The sequence below is a fragment of the Oryctolagus cuniculus genome, chromosome 9 (assembly GCF_964237555.1).
Source record: "Oryctolagus cuniculus chromosome 9, mOryCun1.1, whole genome shotgun sequence".
Taxonomy (NCBI): Eukaryota; Metazoa; Chordata; class Mammalia; order Lagomorpha; family Leporidae; genus Oryctolagus; species Oryctolagus cuniculus.
The window spans coordinates 115,352,890-115,361,892 of NC_091440.1; the positions used below are offsets into that span (position 1 = coordinate 115,352,890).

At 36.3% G+C, this 9,003-nt stretch overlaps 1 pseudogene; it reads left to right on the forward strand.

Annotated features, from left to right (window-relative positions):
- Window positions 1-7,662: 7,662 nt before the first annotated feature.
- Window positions 7,663-8,792, forward strand: LOC100339556 (armadillo repeat-containing protein 1 pseudogene; annotated as a pseudogene).
- Window positions 8,793-9,003: the final 211 nt, after the last annotated feature.

The following is a 9,003-nucleotide window of genomic DNA, read 5'->3' on the forward strand; positions in this document are numbered from 1 at the left end:
GCTGACTAGAGTTTGTAAAAAGAAGGTGTTCTCATGGTTTCACACTCCTTCAGATTTCCAAGGAAGCTTCCCATGGAGAAAGATTGTGTGTTCAAGCCCACAGAAGAAAATGCTTCATCATAAACCATTTTGGAAGACAAAATGAATTGCTTGACAGTGGAATTAAAAGTGCTGATCTTCTGTTTACCATTCCTGCCCCATACCCCACAGTGTACACAGGGCATGAAAGAAGTAATGGGAAACTTTTAGTAAGGTATCTGAAGGCTCATCTTTTCCAAGTCATATCAACAGATCATGTTATTTTATTTTAAGATGTATTTATTATTTATTTGATAGTCAGAATTACAGAGAGAGAGAAGGAGAGGCAGACAGAGAAAGAGAGTCTTCCATCCACTGGTTCACTCCCCAGTTGGCCTCAACAGCAGGAGCTGAGCTGATCCAAGAATGTGTTAGGGGGACCAGTGCTGTGGTGCAGCAATTTAAAGCCCTGGACTGAAGCACCGGCATCCCATATAGGCGCTGGTTCTAGTCCCGGCTGCTCCTCTTCCGATCCAGCTCTCTGCTATGGCCTGGGAAAGCAGTAGAAGATGGCCCAAGTCATTGGGTCCCTGCACCTGTATGGTGAAACCAGAGGAAGCTCCTGGCTCCTGGCTTTGGATCAGCGTAGCTCGGGCCATTGAGGCCATTTGGGGAGTGAACCAGTGGGTGGAAGATCTCTCTCTCTCTCTCTCTCTCTCTCTCTCTCTCTGTAACTCTGCCTTTCAAATAAATAAATAAATGTTAAAAAAAAAAAAAAAACAGAATATTAACCAGTGTTCCGACCTCAAGATAGTTTGGAGTCTCTGCTATCTGAATATTCTGAGATTCCTACTGTGAATATTAACATTACTAAAGAACTTAAATTGGCACTGCTTGCAAAAGCATTATTTGGAAAATATTATTTGGAAAATATTCCTAACACAATCTATACTTTTTAATCCAAAGGAAAAGATCAAGCCTCTCAAAAATAAACTTATAAACACACACACACATGCAAACCTTTCACTAATAGTGAATTTGACACTGTACAAGATATAAAAAGATTGAAACCACAACTTTATCTTGTTTAAATATCAGGGTAAATTTTAAAGATAGAATTATTATTAAAATAAATAATTATTATTATTAAAATAAAATAATATACTTATGAATATGAACATATGAACTAAATAAAAGACAAATATATATATATAAGAAAAGAAAATGATAAAAAATTTGGAAATAAGAAATTTCAAGAATAAGTATTTAAGTTTTAAAAACATCCATTTACCAGACAAGTGTTTGACCTAGCAGTTAAGATAAGACTTGGGACAGTGCCATCCCATAACAAAATACCTGGGTTCAAGACCTGGCTGTGCTTGCAATTCCAGATTTGTGCTAACGTACACTTAAGTAGGCAGAAAGTGATAGTTCAAATACTTGGGTCTATGCCATACATGTGGGAGACTCAAATGAGTTCCTGGCTCCCATCTTCTGCCTGGCCCAGTTGTGGCCTTTGCTGGCTTTGAGGGAGTGAACCTGGAAAAGGAAGATCTCTCTGTCTTTTTGTCTCTTTCATTCTCTCTCTCCCTGCCTTACAAACAAAAAGATTCACCATCCAACTAAATTAAAATGTGATTAAACACATGGCCTGACATAGATAGTAGAAGAATCAGTGAATCAGTGAATTTTAACTAAACAGAAGGCAAGTCAGAGACAAAATAAGTAGATAGAAAATTATTATTATTATTTTTTGACAGGCAGAGTGGACAGTGAGAGAGAGACAGAGAGAAAGGTCTTCCTTTGCCGTTGGTTCACCCTCCAATGGCTGCCGCAGCCGGCGCGCTGCGGCAGGCGCACCGCGCTGATCCGAAGCCAGGAGCCAGGTGCTTTTCCTGGTCTCCCATGCAGGTGCAAGGCCCAAGCACTTGGGCCATCCTCCACTGCCTTCCCGGGCCACAGCAGAGAGCTGGCCTGGAAGAGGGGCAACCCGGACAGAATCTGGCGCCCTGACCGGGACTAGAACCAGGTGTGCTGTTGCCTCAAGGGTGGAGGATTAGCCTAGTGAGCCACGGCGCCGGCTATAGAAAATTATTTTAAAATACGAACAATAGGAAACAGATTGAAAAGACAATTAATTTAGTTTTAAAGGAGAAAATAAGGTAGTGAATTATCTGAGGTAATAAAAGTACAAAGAGACAGCTCTAAAATTATCTGGGAAAAGGATAATTGAGAATAACAAGACAAAAATTTTGTCCATTTAGTTTCTTATAGGCTTTTTTTTTACTTTTATCACAATAAAACACATCCACTCAAGCCAATACCTTGTAATATAGTTTATTTCTTTATTTGTTTAATGCTTACTTCCTATAGAAAATGCAAATAGTACACAATTAGAATTTTTGTCCCTTGTTCATTTAAAAAAAGATTTATTTTACTTATTTGAAAGGCAGAGTTACAGAGAAAGAGAGATATTTTCCATTAGCTGACTACCCCTAAATATCCACAAAGGTTGGGATTGGGCCAAGCTGAAGCCAGGAGCCTGGACATCCATCCAGGGTTCCCATGTGGGTTGTAGGGGTGCAGGTATTGGACCACCTTTAACTGCTCTCCCTGGCACATTAGTGGGAGCTGGATTGGAAATGAGCAACTGGAACTTGACCTGCAGCACAATATAAAAGGGGGTGGCTTAACTACTGAGCCATGACACTGGACCCTCCTGTTCATTTATGTTTATCATTCGCTAAGATTTTTGACACAAAATAGACAAAAACAATTTTAATAATGAATGAAAAAATAAATGATACTACAAAATAAAAATTCAATATATAATTTTATAACTATTATTATATTAATAGAAGTAAAATAAAGGTGTTTTCAGATAAAGATTGAACGTTACTCATATTTTCATTTTCAGAAAACTTTTATAGAATGTTTTAGGGAAAAATAAATTTTGTAATAGGACCAATATGAGCAACAAGACGGTTAATTTGGAAAATGTTTTGGCAAATCTAAATTATGGAGTTTATAAACTAAAATTAATATTTGTAACAGCAAGGTAGAACTGAGTAAGTAGCCCTGCATTATACATCAAGGAGTAATTATAGAGAGATCAAAAAGGTCTAAGTGACTTGCCTCATTCCAGAAGATTTTAAAGATACTGGTTCCCTGTAGATTTGATTGTGTAACCTCCAGGTCACTGGTGGAGATAAGCAAAACTTAATCATTCCTATAAGAAACAGGAAAGAGTAAATTTTTAAAAATGCAAAATCAAAAGCACATACTGAGTGGCTGGTGTTGTGGCATAACAGATAAAGCTTCTGTCTGGGACACCAGCACATACATGGGCAAACATACTTGTTTGAGTCCCAGCTGTTCCAGTGCTGGTCCAGCTCCCTGCTAATAGATAAGTAGTGGAAGATGGTCCGAGTGCTTGAGCCTCTGGAAGGCTCACGTTTATATATAAAATTGTAATTTATTGGGTAACACTTTATACTTGTAAATATAGTGTGTCTTTTATAATTTTAGAATAAATCGAATGTAATTTGATGTTGAACAATGTATATGTAAACTTATCTTTTGGGAATTTCATCGTTTCTATTATATATTCAATATATCTTCATTCTTTGCACCATTCATTCTAAATGTAGAAAGTAGACATCATTCTGCTCATTCCTAATCAACTATGATCAGTGCATTGATGATATCATATAGTAAACATCTTAGGAGGTAAAACCCTTAATTAGGTGTGACACGGAATACTGGCAATAAGCATTCCTCTATTTTTAAGATTTATTTTATTTGTTCGAAAGGTAGAGTCACAAAGAGAAAGAGATAGAAAGAAAGAGATCTTCTATCTGTTGGTTTACTCTACAAATGGCCAAAACAGTTGGGGTTGGGCCAGGCTGAAGCCAGGAGCCTGGAAATCCATCCAGGTCTCCTACATGGGTAGCAGAGGTCCAAGCACCTTATTCCGAATCCTTTTGCTGGTTTGCTGGGATTTTTAGCAGGGAGCTCGATCCTAAGCAGAGCAGCCTGGACCTGAACTGACACTCTGATATGGGATGGCAGCATCACAGGTGGCAGCTTAATCAGCTAGGCCGAAATGTGCAGGTCCCAAAGCATTTCTTTTCAACCCAGGAGTTAATCAGTTTTCACTGAAGTGCTAAGTAAACACTTCTTAAATTTGAGTACTGTTTTATGATTTAAGAAGATTATTTCTGACTAATGGATAAATGTAGCACATTTTAATAACTAAGAAAATTGGTTTTAGTATTAATATTGTCTCAACAATTCTCTTGGCATCTGATATTCCGAAAGAAAATTCTGTATTTTCAGCTGTGTTTTTGAAATCATTTTAATTTTTAACACAGATAGAAATAATTCTTTCATTAGGTTGACAGTAACAGGAATTTTAATTTCCTGATGTGCAGTTTGTGCTGAGATTGGCATCCACCAGTTTACTGTTATTTTTTCACAGTAAGTGTTTTCTTGTGTGGTAAAAATATTTTAATGACTCTGACAATAAATAGTCAGTACAGTAGGAATGGGTAGAAACCAATAACAGGAGTCTGGAAGAAAGGAAGAGCAAGAAACTTGTAGGAAATTGGCAAGAGACATGGAAGTCGTATGTTATGTTGGAAAGGGTAGGCTGATAGGAATCAAGTTAAAACTGAAAGAAATTCAGATAAGGGTAAATGGGAGAAACATAATACCTGGGCACAAGAGTTTTTTTTTTATTATTATTATTAATTGAGCATGTTGGTAAGATATTTGCTGTAAATATTATTCTGTGTTCAAATTCTTAGTCTCCGAAACACTGAAGATAGTAGTAGGTGGATGCTGAAATAAAGCAAAATTCTGTAGTTTTTCTACATGAAAAAACTATCAAAAAAGTAACCGAAGCCACATGATATCTAATCAGAACTTGAACAAAGAGCAAAAAGTGCTTAAATTAAACACATTTCAGTGTACTTTAGGGTCTTAGGAGTTGTAAACCCATGGATATTACTTTAATTGACCTACAGATTAAATGAACTTTTATCAAAATCCTGACCTAAAACATCAATTTAGAAGAATATGAGTATACCCACATGCTGCCACATGATAGAAAGTGTTTAGGAAGGAGACAGATGTGAGATGCCACACATTAGCAACAAATCATGATGCTGTAATTACTAAGATTCTGTGATGCTGTCAAATTAAGAGACAAGCAAATCAGTGACATTGAATACAGAACCAAAATTGAAGCACACCTTATATGAGAACTTAGTACAAGGTAGAGGTAACATTTTTATATTCATTGAAAAAAATGTGATTTTCTCTCTAATAAATTATTTTGGAGTCTTTATACATTTGCTGTGAATACAAAATTAGATAACTATTTATCTCAAGATTCCCAAGCCCCGATTGTATAGAAAATGAATCTTAAGATGGGTAAGGTCATAATTTTTGTGTTTGAAAATCATTCTAAGTGACTAAACAATGTGCAGTATGCTAATGAAAGTATTCTTAGATTTGAGAAAAATGAATGCACACACATTTTTTTCCAGTTGAGAATAAAAGTAACATAGTTAAACAGCAAGTACAAGGATATAAATAACCTGTTACATAAAAGAAAAGCAAACACTGCCCATGATAAAGAATTATTAAAAAAAGAAAAAAGCAAGATTCTGATTTAAAAAATGTTTTTCTAGGGAATAAAAACAATGTCACAGTCATTGCACATAGAAATGTAAACACATAAATAGATGCTCCACTCCACAAGTCAAGTTATCAAAAAATGAAATTTTACATTTTTACATGTGCTAATAATGCCCTTAAATATTTTTTAAAATGTTCAAATTCCAATATTCACAAAAATGTGATAAATTCTTACAGAAATTGAGTATTGGTGTGAGTCTAAAACTAAATGACTTCTGGGAAGCATTTGAATATAAACTTAGCAATATTTCTTAAAAATATTGTGTGTATGGAAACTTGACTCACTAATTCCTCAGTTAATTTATCTTTAATTATTCATTGAAAAAAAGCTCAAATATTTATGTAAAACTATTATTCACAATTATGTTCATCATAATGGAGAAACTGAAATTATTTTAATATTATCTAGAACTCATTAAAATGCCCAAAGTTATGTATTAACTAAATACTCTCTAATACATCTATAATTCAAAATACTAAGTAGCCACTTAAAAAGGAGAGGAAAATACAAAATAACTTAAATATTGTTAACATATAATAGTAAGTGAAAAAACATAAAACAGTGTGACTCATAATTTTCTAAAATCTGTAATTCTCTTTTTAAATCTTTATCAGATGCATTTTGTCATCATATAAGTAAACTGTATTTTAAATTGCACATGTATGTGGATGTGAGCCAAAGATATTCTTATAGAACCACTGAATGAATGGCAAATAAAACCAAATTCTAATACTCAATTATCCATTTTGGGTTTGTCGCAAATTTTTACATGGAGAGTACATTCCATTAAGGTTTCAGATCAGTTAAACACTTTGAAAAATTCTTATTAATAGTTTGAAAGTATGATTATGAATGACATTGGCTTAATTTAAGATGTGTCTATTTTAAATCTGTGTCTGGTTTACCAGGAAAAATCACCTCTGCTGAATTTACAAATCGGCTTTATAAATTCATCTGCTACTTTTTCCATGTCCTCTGGTTTTTGGCTACAATGAGGAAGGTGTCCTGCAAACATCTTACTGCATTGTGATGCTTTAACATCTAATAATCTAATGTGAATTGGTGCTGTAGTTATCTACATGAGAATATTCAGAAACAAAACCAAATACTGCATGAAACGATCTAGATGACTCAGAAGGTGGGCATTCTTCCATATGGCTTAGAAATAAAGCCATGGCCTGAGCTGGCCTTTATGAACATAAAGTCTAGCTAACTACAGCTCTTCTATGATTACAAGATAAATATTAATGATGTATCTCCTTTATTGTGCCTGTTTACAAGGAATTTAATGCTCCAATAACCATATGAAGCTGAAATATAGTGGTCTGGGAAATAAAAGTAAACTTGTTTACTTTTTAATATTAATATATGCTTAATGATTATAGTAACTTTTTAAATCGAAGCACTCAACCAAGATTAGCTGAGTCTTATTTAATCTGATACTGGTAATTATATTTATTTTTGTACTCTATATAGAGACCATTTTTTCCTCTGTATTCACTGTGCCTTTTTTATGGCATTGATCAATTTGCATGCAATAGACTACTTGTTACTCAAATACCTAATGGTTTACATATTTTGTTCTATACTGGAGTTAAAACCCTTTGGGGATAGTGGTGTCCTCACAGGTCTGATACAAGGTGCCTGTCAACTGGGGTCTTCTAATTTTTGGTTTTCATTTTGTAGGTAGGAATCAAAGTCACCTAGTCACAAACATAAAAAATAATTGGCATATGGAGCAATCAGTTCAATGTATCTATATCTATATATATCTATATATATATAAAGAAAGTTTAGCTATGATTCTGTTTCTACTCCTGAAGATCCATTTAAGATTTATTTAATAATCTCATAATGACAAAACTATGTTGATAGCCTTCGCTCTTGGGCTCTTTGAGTTAGTCCGGTTGTTGGCGATTACCGAGGCAGCTGCAGGCTCGTCCGGTGTAGCCCGCGCGTCTCTGCCTCATTCATCGGCGTGGCCCTGATGGTGCGGGAGGCTCTGGACTCCTGAAACTCTGGAGCGAATTTGAGATTTTCTTCACGTGCATGGCCTAGAAGATGAATTCTTCCTCCTCTACTATGAATGAAGAACCTGATGCTCTATCAGTAGTTAACCAGCTACGAGATTTAGCAGCAGATCCATTAAATAGACGAGCCATCGTCCAGGACCAGGGATGTCTGCCTGGCCTTATTCTGTTTATGGACCATCCCAACCCCCCTGTGGTCCACTGGGCTTTGCTCGCTCTTCAATACTTGGCGGAATGCCCTGCGAACAGAGAGAAGATGAAGGGGGAACTGGGTATGATGTTGAGTTTACAAAATGTTATACAGAAAACTACAACTCCAGGAGAAACAAAACTCCTGGCCTCTGAAATCTATGACATTCTTCAGTCCTCTAATACGGCAGATGGCGATAGCTTCAGTGAAATGAATTCACGTCGAAGGAAATCTCAGTTTTTTCTGGGAACTACAAACAAGCGTGCAAAACAGTGGTTTTGCATATAGATGGTCTTGATGATACGTCTCAAAGAAATCTATGTGAAGAGGCTTTGTTAAAAATTAAAGGTGTTATTAGCTTTACTTTTCAAATGGCTGTTCAAAGATGTGTGGTGCGAATCCGTTCAGATTTGAAGGCGGAGGCTGTGGCATCAGCGATAGCATCAACCAAGGTTATGAAAGCTCAGCAAGTTGTGAAAAGTGGAAGTGGAGAAGAGATGCTGGTCCCGCTCCAGGATACTCCTGCGGAAGTAGAGCAGAACGCAGAGCTGCCTGACTACCTGCCGGAGGATGAGAGTCCCACCAAGGAGCAGGACACAGCAGTGTCCCCGGTCCGCTCACACCCGGAGGGTGGAACTAGCTGGCTGAGCACAGCTGCAAACTTTTTATCCAGGTCATTTTACTGGTGACTTCAACTTCACTTTGGGGCTCAAGGACAGTGTGAACCAACAAGGGGCCAGTTTTCCATTGTTGTGGTGACCTGTCAAGTGCAATTTGCAATAAGTTATCATGAAAAAGTTTTTAGATTACAGGATTGCGTATGCTGCATTTTACATTTGATTGGACATTTTACCCCCACTGGGTGATAAAAAGGACAGAGGCTACAGGTGGAATTATTTGTTCCTGAAGGTGTTTTGGTTTTATTTTCTTTTGTTTCGTTGCCTCATTTTTTAAAAACATGGGTCCACTGTTGAAACCAAACCTGTATGTGCAGCTTTACGTTTTATTTTACATGAAGCACGTGATTAGGAAAACTTACTTTCTCCTTAAGCCTCAAGACG